This window comes from Ictidomys tridecemlineatus, chromosome 14 (genome assembly GCF_052094955.1).
Source record: "Ictidomys tridecemlineatus isolate mIctTri1 chromosome 14, mIctTri1.hap1, whole genome shotgun sequence".
In the NCBI taxonomy this organism is placed as follows: Eukaryota; Metazoa; Chordata; class Mammalia; order Rodentia; family Sciuridae; genus Ictidomys; species Ictidomys tridecemlineatus.
In genome coordinates, this window is record NC_135490.1 from 11,848,882 (window position 1) to 11,861,944 (window position 13,063).

The 13,063-nt window shown below is 40.6% G+C and overlaps 1 long non-coding RNA gene across 1 annotated transcript; it reads right to left on the reverse strand.

Moving 5' to 3' along the window:
• Nucleotides 1–2,108: 2,108 nt before the first annotated feature.
• On the reverse strand, nucleotides 2,109–7,127 carry LOC120892441 (uncharacterized). The gene is made up of 3 exons (XR_013430487.1): nucleotides 6,969–7,127; nucleotides 6,218–6,287; nucleotides 2,109–4,361 (listed from the first exon to the last, which is right to left on the reverse strand). It is a non-coding gene; the product is annotated as an uncharacterized LOC120892441 (long non-coding RNA).
• Nucleotides 7,128–13,063: the final 5,936 nt, after the last annotated feature.

A 13,063-nucleotide genomic window follows, 5' to 3' on the forward strand; every position in this document is an offset into this window, starting at 1 on the left:
AGTCTTAAAATCAGCTGGGGATGGAAGGCGGTGGAGGTGGGGGACAAAACCTAATTCTATACAGGGGAACACAGATAAGAATGGCTGCCAGCTTCTCATCAGAAACAACGGAGCCCACAATTTAATGGAGTGGGGCATCACTGGAGTGCAGAAAGACTTTTATATCCAGGAAATATTTCACCTTCAAACATGGGGGTGAAACAAGGATACTTTAGAAAATCAAAAACCACAATGATTTGTTGCCAATGGATCTTTACTAGTATGCTAAGGAAGAGCCTTCAGTCTGAAGGGAAGTGAAAGCAGATGGAAATTGGGGTCTTTGAGGACATGGAGAAAGCCAGAAATGGCAAATAAGTGACTAAATATATGTTCTTCTTCTCTGATTTATTTAAAGGACAAACTAGTTGTTGAAAGCAAAAATACACACAGAAGATGGGATTTATAACATATGGAAGTAAAAGATGAGAAAAAGATAACCGAAAGAATAGGGGTGGGTAAATGAAAATAATTGCATTTTATATAAATTACACATTAATAAAGTTGCACAAAGGAACGTAGTATAGGGCTGGGGATGTGGCTCAAGTGGTAGTGAGCTCACCTAGCATGATGCGTGAGGCACTAGGTTTGATTCTGAGATAAAATTTTTTAAAAAATAAAGATATTGTGCCCACCTAAAACTAAAAGATAAATATTGAAAAAAAAAGAATGTAGCATATTAATCATGTCAAAAATGGTTACCTACCAGAAGAATGAGATGTTATACTCCATTTATGTATGCTGTATCAAAATGCATTCTACTGTCATGTATAACCAATCAGAACAAATAAAAACATTGAATGATATTGCAAAAAAAGTTTACATATTTTCCAAAGACTATAAAACTAACATCAAAGGAGCATGCTTAAAGTCAAAAAAGTAAATTAATAAGATAGCAAGAAAAATTAATAATCCAAGAACAAAATTTTTTTAAATAAAGCCTTTTTAAAAATGATGCCTTGAAAATACTGAATAAAAATAAGTATTTATTTTTATAAGAGTATTTAGTCTGATTTTTAAAAAATTAGAGATTATATATAAGTAATATTAAAATTTATAAGAGTATTTAGTCTGATTTTTAAAAAATTAGAGAGAGATTATATATAAGTAATATTAAAAGTCACAAATAGATTTAATGATGGCTACCAATAAAATGTTACAAAGGAATGCCACTGACAATTTATATTAATATGGTGAAAATTTTTTTTCACCAAAAAAGGGTGAAAGTTCAAAGAAATAAAAAATGAAAACAAACTATAAATAAAAGAAAAAATTCACTTTGAAAGACAAATTAGTTTAAGAAAATAAAACATTGATATGTTTTCAACAATCATTTTTTTAATTGCTGGTATACAACATTGACAAGCGATTTAGTCAGTTTTTCTGTCACTGTGACCAAAAGACTTGACAAGAACAACATAGAGGAGGAGAAGTTTACTTTGGCTCACGGACTCAGAGTTCTCAGTCCACAAACAGCTGACTCCATAGTTCTGGGCCCAGGTAAGGCAGAATATCGCAGCAGAAGGGCATGGAAGAGGAAAGCAGCTCAAGTCTTGGCAATAGAAAGCAGAGAGAGTTCTCACCAGGAACAAAATATTAACCCCAAAGGCATGTCCCCAGTGACCCACTTCTTCCAGCCACACCCTACCTGCCCACAGTCACCCAGTTAACCCATACTAGTGAATTAATGCACTGATTAGGTTAAGGTTATCATAACCCTTTAAATTCACCTCTAAACTTGCTTGCATTATGTCATACATGAGCTTTTGGGGGACACTTTATACCCAAACCTTAAGAGTGAGTATATGGATGAAATGCCCATTCTCTTCAACTATGCAAAGTGGCTTTAAGGAGGGTACTTCTTCAGCATATATAGAAGTTTACATGCCCTTTGACTCAGTTGTTTCACTATATTGGCATGCACCCAAGACACTTCCAATGATGCACTTTGTACTATTGAAATCCTGGAACATACTACATATCCTACACTTAGAGGTTGGTTGTATATTTAACACATTAATTATTATTTTTCTTTTTTTATTGATTTTATTTTTTAAATACATGACAGCAGAATGTATCACAATTCTTATTAGACATATAGAGCACAATTTTGCATATCTTTGTATAAAGTATGTTCACACCAATTCATGTTTTTATACATGTACTTGGTTTTTTTTTGCATTACACTTCTTATTACACATATACTCCACAATTTTTCATATCTCTGTATATAAAGTATGTTGACAACCAATTCGTGTCTTCATACATGTATTTTGTATAATGATGTCCATCACATTCCACCATCCTTGTTATTAATTCTATTTTTTAAAAAGTTTAAAATAAGGTATATCCATGTTTGCTTAATGAAAAGTTTTACAAGGCATGTATTTAAAGGGAAAAAGACATATTACAGAGTAATATGTGCAATGTAACCCCATTTAAATTTTAGAACAATGACAAGACTTTGTACTCCACTGTATCTAGCAGAATATTTTCTACACTATGATACATTATCAATTAGGGATGAAGGTAGGAGGAGACTGTATAAAAGGACATAAGCAAGTAATAAGGTAAGCATGCATACATTATGTACATGCTTGATTTTTCAACAAGCGTGCTAGGGAAATTCAATGGAGAAAGAATAATCTTGTCTGAAAATCGTGCTGTAACTATTGGATAGTCACATGTAAAGGTAAATAAATAATCACCCTTGACCCTTACCTCACATCAAATACAAAAATCTATCTTAAAATCAATAATATTTCTGACTTTAAGAGCTAAACATAAAACTCCTAAAGAAAACATAGGAGAATATCGTAAGGACCTTGAACTTGGCAAATATTTCTTAAATACAATGCAAGAAGAATGAATGAATGAATGAACTATTGATAAATGTGCTCAAACAAAGAAAAGGCCAGTCCCCCCCCCCCGGAAAAAAAGGGCAAATCTTGTATTATTTCATTTACCTAAAATTCTAAAAAAAAATTTTTAAAAGTGAGAAAATCTATACTGACAGAGATTGAATTCCTGAGGCCTGGACAAGGAAGCAGGGACATGACAAGACAGGGGAGAGAAGGATTCCCAAGGGTCAGTCTCAGAATGGTCATACATGCAGTTCCCTCTTAGTAGAAATCTGTCCCTCACCACTAGAACTTCACTTCTCTCCACTCTGGACTCCGAGGGCAGAAGATACAGAGCCCACATAACCACAGCTGGTGACCCTTAAGAGTTGGGCAACCCAACAGCCCTGCCCAACACTGCCTAACTGCATCTTAGCTATCGCTAGATTTTACCTCCTCTAGGAAGACTTTCCTGACACATACTCAGGGTCATGCGATTATTGACTCCGAATTTTTAACACATTCACAAGTATTTGCTCAACTGTCCCATAATTTCCACTTAGCCAAACTGGTGATCTTAATAGAGAGATGAACATAGTGGTATATAAGAAGGTCATTGTTCCTTCATAGTATGTCAAACACCTAAGTAATATTTAACAACACATATTTTCTTCCTATTCATACTGATTACCTTGACTTTGAAACAGTGTAAAAGCAAAAACTAAAATCACATGGATGATCCTTTTCATATCAATAATTTGGCTTTTAAATTTATTCATGACTTCATATAGCTAGGATGTCCGGAGAGCATTAACGCACACATTTCTGTCCCCTCTGATCACCCCCACCAAAACAGATATGACATGGAAGGTTATCATCATACAAGGCCATACAGACCAGACAAAGGACTTGACTCATGGAGAGTCAACTATTCGAGTGGCACAGAGTTGCTCTTCGGTGAAAGGAAATGCTTAACTATTCGATTTTGTAACTTCTCCCAGGTGGGTATCCATGACGTCCATCTGAATGAGGAAAGGCATCATTGTGCTTCTAACTTTGCCAGCGGTTCTGAGGATCCAGAACTTGAGACCCCTCCAACGAGCAGCTGTCAGGGCTGGAGCTCTCCAGTCCCTCTCCTTACGCAGAGAGAGAAACCACACACCCTCAGGAACTCACCCAAAGAGCCATCGAGCTGCCCCCGTGATTGGGCCTTTTGCCAGCAAGAGGCAAAAGCAATTTCAGTGGAACAATGAGGGACAGAGGGAAGGGCAGCTGCCGTGCTTGGGTCGTCAGTGCTGACGGGACAATGAGGAGATGCAGCCAGCAAAGAAATTCCAGAGGAAGCAACACTCCTCCCTGAAGCTCTGGGTGCAGGCCTGGCCCAGGCATCAGTGGTAGCCCGGAGGTGACTGTCCCAGCTGGAGGAGGAGGGGTACTCTTTCAGGGGTGTCTTTGCCTTTCTCCTCTCTGCTCGGCTCTCCCAGGCTGTTTGAAAAAGGTTTTGTTCAGCTGAAGCTAGAGTTTACCCGGACTCAAAGAGAAACTTACTCTCCTATTTCCTTTCCTAGAGCAGCAGAGGACAGGTATAGGAGATGTTGCAAGGGAACGTTGCATGGGGCCTGGGCATATCCGAGATTTCTAAAAAAGCTTCTTTCTGGATACACGCATTTTAATTTCCTTCTATAGCATACCAATCGTTAGAATCTTGAACTCAACCACTATGGCAAGAAATATGGAATTTCCTCACAAAAGCCAAAAATAGAAGTTCCATGTGACCCAGCAATCCGGGCACTGGGAGCATATCCAAGGGAAAGGAATTCAGTATGTCAAAGAGACACTGCACTCCCATGTTTAGGTAGTACTATGCCCAATATCCAGGCAGGGAATCCACCTAAATGTCTATCAAGGGATGGAGAGAGAAAGAAAAAGTGATATATATATATATATATATATATATATATATATATACACACACACACACACACACACACACACACACACAATGGAATATTGTTAAGCCGTAAAAAAAAAAAAAAAATGAGTGAAATCCTGTCCTATATTGTGACATAGATAGAACTGAAAGACATTATATTAAAGAAACCAGATCCAGAAAGATAAATACGCATACTCATAGTAGAAGCTACTCACAGAAAGAAAGAGTAAAACAGAGGTAGCCAGAGATGGGGAGGATAGCAGGGAGGTGGCATGGATAGCAGATAGATAATGGGAAAATATAAAAAAAAAATAAAAATATAAAAATATAGTTAGATAGGAGGAATAAGTTCTAGTGTTCTACAGCACAGTAAGGTGATTATCATTAACGATGATTCAGGTTTCAAAATAGAAGATGTCAACTGTTCCCAACACACAGAAATGATACATGTTTGAGGTGATAGAAATGCTAATTACACTGATATGATCCTTAAACATTATAAACATGTTTGGAAATATCATATCATATCTCATAAATACAAACAATTATTATGTCATTGAAAACATTCATTAGAGTCAGATAGGCCCACTGTTGAACAGTGACTGGGCCTCGAGAATCATTCCCTTTGTGGATATAAAATGCATACTAACGTGACAGGACACTGTTGTAAGGAGATGGCAGTAGTGACATGAATTGGATATGTCCGGGACTCAAATCCCTGAGGGTGGTAAGTTTATTTATGGGTGTGAGTCTTGGAAAGGGCACTAGAGGCTGCAGGAATCAAAGTTGGTCCAAAGCAGGAGCAAGGAACATCCTGTGGACTTAGAGTCTAACTGGCTATAAACCAGCATTTTCCAAGTTAGTTCAAGGAATGCTAGTTCTTTGGGGCATTAATGAGTGTTATCCTTAAAAAAAAAAAAAAAAAAGGTTATCGGAACAAAATGCATTTGGAAAACACTGGGTTGGATAATTTAAAAGCTTTCTTCTTGCAGGATCTCTAGGTGACCTTCCATTTGTGGAGGTTCATGGTACATTTCCACACCAGAGTGAATTTGAGCATAGGGAACTCTTGCTCTTGATGCATTTCAGAGGACTATGGGGACATTCTCTGGGAATGTGGGTCTAAATGAATGGGCCTCTGGCTCTCCTCGGATAACTCCTTCTTAACCGGACCCATCTTACTCATTAGGCACTACAAGATGGTGCCCAGCATCTGTGACCTTTTCAAAGACTTAAAGATAATTGAGAACTGGGAAGAAATTTTGCTAATTCCAAAGGAAGACGTACAAAAGGAAAACTGCAAAACCTTGCAATAGATATTTAAGTAAATATCTACAAAATGGAACAGCATACCAACTAGTCAACTGCTGTTCAACGCCTTACATAAAATTACTTAAAATATACTTACCATGGAATATGGGTACATTTTAATACATTTGCTGTGCTGTGTGATTCAGGGACTCCATTAGAATGAGAACCTAGAAATCAGGAAGGACATCTGTTACTTTGATAAGGACCATCCCCTTAAACTTTGTGTATGCATTCATCTCTCTCTCTCTCTCTCTCTCTCTCTCTCTCTCTCTCTCTCTCTCTCTCTCTCTCACACACACACACACACACACACACACACACACCTTGGAGCTGAAAAAATCCTAACCAATAAGAAACCAAAGTATGAACCCAGCCCTGTCATGAGAGCCACAGCTAAGCCCAGTCAACTCGCCCAATAGTGGTAGGGGGTGGGGAACCCTCCACCCTCACCTTCCTCAAGCAGTTCGGATTCCTCCCCACAGAACAAATCCTTTTTGGCAATAGCCACAGGATCCTGCAGTAAAGCACAGCTCTTTCCCAGTACATCTGCCCCTCCCTGCGAAAAGCCATTCAGGGCACCTATTTCACAGCTGGTGGCTCTGCATTCACTGCCTCTGAAAGGAGCTGGGGCTCCCAGGGGTTGCCTCCAAATGGATGGCACCGGCGACACTTTCAGGAGTGAGTAGGGGAGGAGGCTGAGAGGGACTGAAAGGAGACCCCAGGGCTTTAAAGGTCCTCTAAAGACATTTCATTTGTTTGAAAGGAGCCACTCGGGGTCATGAAAAGGTACGAATTCTCAGCACCTCCCTCACTGTGGACCCGAGGCCGCTCCTCACATCCTCCTTCACCTCAGGCTGGCGGGAGAGGAAAAGCTCCTACAAGAACCACCACAGGGCTCGGGAGGGAAATGACTCCGCGTCCATGCATCTCTTCCTGTGATCTGGAAAGATCTGGGCTCCTGAGATCAGCCCATCTCTCTATTTCTTTGCAGAAAAAGAAAAAAAGGGAGAGAGAGAGAGAGAGAAAGAAGAAAAGCCCAAAACATTGACCTTTCTTTCAAATCCATCTATGTTTCAAGGTCTGTTAAATATCATGTCAGGAAATACTCTCTTCTCACTTCTAATGTTTGATTTTAACAGAGTGACTCATTTCTCATTGTTTCCCGTATTCCAAAGTCTGTTGTGAGTGATTTAAATGGCAAATGAAAAAAAGGGTAACTACACACACACACACACACACACACACACACACACACAAAACCAACTGCCCTTCCTTTGTTAATCTAACAAGAGAAAACACTATTGACTACAATTATATGAAGAGATTATCATAGCCACAAATGTAAGAGGCAGCCATGAAAACATAATTAAAATTTGGTGTAGGAAAAGAACAATATTCACCATTCCACACCTTTTTCAGCTAAATTTCCTTGTCTTGGTGGCAGTGGCTCCCCTGAGGACATTTTTGCCCTTAAGGATCGTGTGACTTTGTCCAAAACTGTAACTTTTTCTCTCTCTCTTCCCTATTATTGTCACCAGAGAGTGTGGAATGAGATGTTCAAGAAAATGCTTGCCTGCAGGCCAGAGTGCATTTCCTCTGCGCTAGGATTTCCATTTATTCCACTAAATTTCCTTACAATTAATTTTTAAAAGGGCTGAGAGAGTTCATTTCCCAAACAGCTGACAAGAACTGCATTCCATGAAAGCAAACACAATGGAACTTGGTGACCATTTTTGCTACCATTATAAAATCCTTGCAGTATGAATTCTGATCCTGCGCATGATACTTTATTACTCTGATACAGTAATCAGAATATATTGTTACTCTCATGATACCCATCCAGAGCCAGAAACTGGTTTATCTTAATTGCACTTTAGCCTAAGACATATTAAATGCAACTTGATTATAAAATACGTCTGCATTGCCACAATAAATTTCTTGGCAAGATTTCTAAACATCAAGACGTCTCTGATCTCCTTGTCTGGCCAACGTGCCAGGTAACTTTGAATAAAGGCTGCTTCCTTCCCATGCCTCCCTTTTTCAGCCAATAAGCTAGTAATAATAGCTTTGTCTAGCACTCAGAAATGGCTGCAAGACACTTCTTTATTTGGACAGCCTGTTACAAATGACAAGCTGGCTTTGGGCTAAATATGTCAGCATGATGCATCAGAACAGGTTGTTGGAGTGGACGTTTTTAATTTTTATTTCACAAACTCATTGGCATCATCCATCGATCCCACTGTTCAATAGGGCAGATGCTGCCTTGTGTCCAGGTTCATGCAGTCTTGCCTTCCCCGATGACTTGACTATACTCACCTTCCCACCAGAGCCTTCCAGAGAGTATGTGTTGACTCCAGGCATAGATTTTATGGAGCACACCCAATGTATGGGTCCTTTGGCTGAGAGCAGAAAGCCCCAGTCCTCAGATTTGCATTAACCACTGGACAAGAGGTCTTTTCAAATATGTGCAATGTGACAGCATGCACAACCCCTGTGGCATCCCAAATCAGCCCCTGCCACCAACAGAATGCATACCCCTTCTTCACAAAGGCATTTTGGAGCAGGACCAAGAAGCAGAAGGCAAACTTACATGAGTTTGCCTCGTGTGTGCTTCCCACAATGCTCTGGAAGATTTCCAAACTGCAGGACAACCACAGAAAGTGATAGAAATTGTGTGAAAAGTTACTCAGCTTTAACCTTTGTCTAGAAAGTCCTGGAAGAAAGAATGCCAAATGAAAGAATGAATGAAAGATGTATCTTTGCTTTGGTAATGGGAAGCAATGCTAGCTCTAACCTTGAAATGAAATCCCTTTTTAACGAAGGAATTCAAAACACTGCAAGTGTATTATCTGATTATTCCCTCAGCTTCCCTGAACAATGTGAGTACAGATAATATCCTCCCATAGGAATAGGGAAGAACACTTAAACTTGCCTGCAACGTATTTCCTTATTAGACAATACAAGAATAGTACATAAAATGGTCTATACTGCAACACTTCCAAGAAGAGAGAACCATACTAGGCTGCAAGCTCACTAGCTAAGTAACAGGTATGGACTACAAACCTGTGTTGTCCCCCTAAGAAGCATTCTGATGGCATGAAATAATGAGCAAACAGAGCCAGGATTCACAACTGGGAGTTTTTGTTTATTTATTTATTTATTTTTGCTTTTTTTTTTTTTTTTTTTCCTTTTTTCAATTTAAAGGAAATGTGTCCACATTGTTGGTTGATTCGAGCGCCCCCATGTGTCTCAAAGGAGTAATTTCACTTTAGGTCTTTCGTAGGGCTATTTTAAAGGACAGATCAGATGACCCACAAAACCTCTTCACACTTGCTTCAGTAGCCTGCTGTATCTCTGGAGATGGGAAAGCTGCCCTAGGAGTATGAATTTGTCCTCCTGGATATAAAGAAGCATCACAACTTATACCTGAAGCAATGAGAAGCAGATGTTAACGAGAGAAGGCTAATTTCAATTTGCCTGTTCTGATTGAAGCCTGTTAAGTCATCGTGTGTGTGTGTGTGTGTGTGTGTGTGTGTGTGTGTGTGTGTGTGTGTGTGTGTTTCTTGCCCCTCAAGACAAGGGCTCTAAGCATTCATACTCTCTCTGCTACTGTGGTGGCCACACAAGAACCCAGAACTATTTCTGTAATTAGCAAATCTCAGGAGATTTTTCCCACTGTTCACACTATGACCACAAGCAAGCCATTTTTCGCCATGGGTCCTGGTCTTCTCCAGTGGGAAAGAAAGAGAGCACTCCTGTTATTACAAAATAGGATGCATCTTCAGTGATGCCTCACATAGACATGCATGCATAAATGTTAATTAATTGTTTCAAACCTATAAGCTCTATTCTAATTCACTAGCTATATTACATTCTCCTCACCCCACCCCTCCCCCAAAAAAGATTTAACATGCATCCTTTAAGGACTAGCTTGGGAATTCCTTAAGCATGGGAAAAGGTCAACCATCTCTTGCATTTCTCACCACTACCTGACCTAGTGCCAGTCACACAGTGACACTCCATAAACTAGGGCATGCTCTGGGCACGTGGGGAATGGAGGGAATTTGCCATCTTAATGTATTTCCTTGTTTGCTTTCTTTGATAGAGTTTAAAACAATCAAAGGCATGCAAGAGGCAGAGATTCATTCAAGGATTTGAGGCCATCTATACTGAAAACCTGGTGTCTTCACAGAAAAATAAAAATTTTAAAAAGCTTTCAGTTCATCCCCCCACCGCCCCCCCCACTGCCAACCCCCACATTTGTCTTGAGTTTAAAAAATCACAGTCCAACCATCAACAGAAAACACACAGGCCCAGAATTGCCAAAGAAAATGGCCCAAGCCCGGTCACTATGTCAGACCACCTTGCTGAGTCTTGCTCTCCACTAACAAAAAGAACATTTACCAAGAAACCAAGCTGTTGGGCTCCTCTCACCAAAAAGGTAAAGAGCTATTCACTGCTTCGAGTTAAGCTAGCCAAATCCAACAAAGCCCTGGAGAGTTTTGGCTTAATCTTCTCACTGAACTCCTGGCAGCCTTGCACGGGCACAGCCAGGGCATCGTCACCCAGCCCCAGGTACTGGCAGCTCCACGCTCACGCTCACACTTAGCACTTACTCTGCTCAGATGCAATGGCACAGGGTACCTAGCTCCCCTGCCACCCACTGCACCCCGGGGGCACCTCCAACCGAGAGGCCAGGCTTGGGAAGGCTCCTCACCCACCCAAAGTACAGTCAGTTCCTTTTGTTAGGTAACTTTATAACCTGAGCAGAACACCAAAGAGTACCTGCTCCACTGGGATACCAGGTGGTCCCTGCAAGTTAAGGGCAACCAAAAAATGGGGAGGGAAAAGTCTGATGTATATCATCTCCTTTATCATTAAATCAGGAGAAAAGATTCTTTTTTAGGAATTCCTTAGGTTAACTGATAGTGTCGATTTTATTTAAAACTTTTTTCATATTTTCCTCCTTCCTTACCTACAACCACCATTGTTACCTCATCAATCAACACAAACCGATATTGCTAACTAGTCGGAAAGCTTCCATTCCTTTCTTTGTCCAAACCATCATGTGCATGAATGCAAAGATTTTTCCCAAATGCTAATTTCAACACATTATTTAAAACAATTCCCATTCAAGAGCCCTTGGGACTCACTACTGCTTGCAAGAGAAATTCAAACTCTGAAATCTGACATTCCAACTCCTGCATATTCTCTCAGATCTGCAGGAGAAGTTACAGAGGAGCCAGTCATTCCCACAAGAGCTCCCAAGACTTTAATGACTGGCATATAAAGTCCAAGACAGAAGTACAGTTATCATGGATGTTCAGATAGCCTCCAATTGTGGACTTCTGGGAAAAGAACTTAGGTTGGGCATTACCACTTAGACTTCAACCCCCTCCCTTGATCTTCTCAAGCATATTGACACCCTCAAGTGTTTTGACATCCTCCAACATGTTGACGTGCACTCTAGTTATATTCAAACCCATGTGGCTGGCCACCATTGTATTTCTTCAAATGACAGCTTACCTGCCATTGCGAAAGGCTTGGCACGCAGAGCAACAAATTTCCAGGCATGTGATGGTAAGCAAGAAAAACAAGGAGGAACAATAAATCAGCATCAGAAAAAATACAGAACACATCCTCATACGTGTAGGACATTGCGTTCTGGTGAGAGCATTGGAGAGTAGGGAAAAGAAGGAGGAGGATGGGAGGTACACCATCACCTTGGCATGCCAGTGGGCAAACCAGGGAAAGTCCAGCAAGAGGAGCAAACATCAGTGCCTTTAACAGTGACAGTGGCCATGGTGGTGAAGAATCCGATGGACAGAAGTCAGGACCCTTGGAAAGAATATGCACCTGTCTTCTTGTGAGCTGGTTGACCTATTGCACTGAGTAACTTTGGCATTGCTACACATACATACTGTCCTGCCTAAAGCAATTAAAAAAAAAAAAAAACCTTGTAGCTTGTCCAAACAAGAATTTTATTTAAAACGTAAAATATCATAAATTCTTAAAAAGCAATCACAGAAGCTCACCTCCTTCCCCCACAAAGCCTTCCCTACATCTCTAGCTTGAACTCTCAGTGCACATGTTTTGCCAGGCAAGGCCATGACATCTTGAATCTTTAGGTGTCAGGGAGGTTGGGCATCTTCCCAACCTGCCTACAGGCACCTCAAGGTCAAGAATCCTTCATCTGCCTTCTTCTGGACCTCTTTTATTCCCCTCTCACCCCAGCACTCAGCCTGAAAGGTATTTGAGCAATACCAACACTGTCAACTGATATAAACTGAAACGTACAAGCATCCCCACTTTCCAACAACCCATTTTCACCAAGTGTGGCCTGGAAGTCACCCAGCAAACCCACTCCCCCTGTGTACAGAGCTCACTCTTGGTCGGTTTGTGATTGTAGAGCTGGAGGTCTCTTTCACTTCCATTTGAAGATGTGGGGATTTAAAGTGCAGCCACTGGCTCTGTTTCTTTGTAAGATCATCCTACCTAAGTCTGTACAAATCACCAATGGCCCTCCTGAAAATCCTTTAAAGGTTTTATAGTTTAATCCCTTCACTTCAGCACAGCCCTTAATGACCACCTTCCTACCCTGAGAAGTCCTCTCAAAGGTTGGTAACCTCCTTCACAAGTTACAGACAAGCCTTGCTGTTACCTACTTATAAGAAAATGAAAGCTTCTATAGTAGGCTTGATTGGTGATGCCACTGTAATTTTCCCATTAAGTCTGGAGTTTATCAGTCTTCTCTCCTCCACAATCTGGTCTTTTCCTACCCCTTCTTCCCAGTCCCGCCCCCTGCCTCCTCCCCACCCCCCAAGAAATGAACTGGTTTACCCAGCAGGTTTCATCTTGCTTTGACCAGCTTATGGTTTCAAACGTGATTGTGGAGTTCCTGGGCTTGAATCCACAGCTTATTAATTTCCAGGCATTCATGAGG